Source organism: Limulus polyphemus, unplaced genomic scaffold (assembly GCF_000517525.1).
Source record: "Limulus polyphemus unplaced genomic scaffold, Limulus_polyphemus-2.1.2 Scaffold1470, whole genome shotgun sequence".
Taxonomy (NCBI): Eukaryota; Metazoa; Arthropoda; class Merostomata; order Xiphosura; family Limulidae; genus Limulus; species Limulus polyphemus.
In genome coordinates this window covers 107,847-109,269 of record NW_013667080.1, presented here as the reverse complement: position 1 = coordinate 109,269, position 1,423 = coordinate 107,847, and positions in this window count along the sequence as shown.

Here is a 1,423-nt window from a genome sequence, read left to right as displayed (position 1 = left end):
CAAGTGTGGATAATTCTTGAGCTGGTTTCAGGGACAAAAGATAAACTGCAGTGTAATGTTATGTTGTTGGATTTGTTAGTATCATGATTTATGTGGTTGAGTTCTTCATTTATCTAGTCCGTAGTCTTGTGGCTGTGTTTATGAGGTTTTTGAATGTATTGATTTTTTTGTGTGGTGTCATGGGCGGAATTCCAGGGGATGTAGAAGCCGGTGTGTGCGTGTTCTTACGGTGAAGTTTGGTTTTAAACTGTTTGTCCGATCTAATAATGTTGAGGTTAAGAAAATATAACTGTTTATTGTTTTTGTGTTCTATGGTAAATTTGATGTTGTGATGAATGGAATTTATGTGTTCAAAGAAAGTCAGTGTGTGTTCTGTAAAAGTGAAACCAGCAAAATGTCATCGACATATCTGTTCCAGTATAGTGGGGGATGAAGCGCTAATTGTATGGCTTGTGTTTCGATCTGGATCTTAATTATATTGGCAAGAACGGGCGAAACAGGATTGCCCATACTTAAAACATCTATTTGAAGGAAATGTTCGTTGTTGAAAATGAAGTTGGTTTTAGTTGTTGCAAATTCTAAGAGAGAAGCAAAAAGTGTGCTGGGGATGTGGATTAACTTGTTGGGGTCATTAATGTACAGGTCGAGTGCAATATTACAAGCTTCATTGGCGGGGACTTCGGTGAACTTCCGGGACATCAAACTAGCCATTAAGGCTTTCGAATTTAGTTGGTCTGGTGTATATTTGACATTGAAGGCATCTTTAAAAAATGAACCTAGGCTATGTATTTGCCAAGATTGTAGTTGAATGAATCATAAATGGACAGTATAGGTCGTAGGAGGCAGTCCTGTTTGTGTGGTTTGGGAAAGATCGTCAGTAATTAAATTATCTTTTTTCATTTGTAATAAAGTTCTGTTTAGTTGTTTTTCGTGTGTGTTTGTTGGGTTGTGTGGGATGGCTTTGAATTTATTTTTATCGGATAAGATGTCGTTCATTTTGTCGATGTATTCTGAATTGTTCATGATGACAGTAGGGTTGCCTTTATCGGCTTTTAGAATTTTAATGTTAGTGTCTTTTTTAAGATTATAAATGGATTTGATCTCGTTACCTGTGAGGTTACTTTTTAGTCTACGAAATGGATTGACTCTATTAATAGTCTTGTTCGAGAATTCTTTAAAAAAGTTATCTAAAATACAGTTTTTGGGAACTTCGGGAAACCACATTTTGTTGTAGTTGCCTGTAATAAAAGTCTGTTGGTTGATGTCATAGATTTCTTCTTTCTGTAGCTGGAGGATGTTTGAGATAGAGGTGGTCTTTTGTTATTTTATATAGTGGGCCACTAGTCTTCTGGCTAGATCTTCTAGACACGCCTTGAACTGTAGGCATGGAGCTGTTTTGTGGTTGACGGCAAAGTTGAGGCCT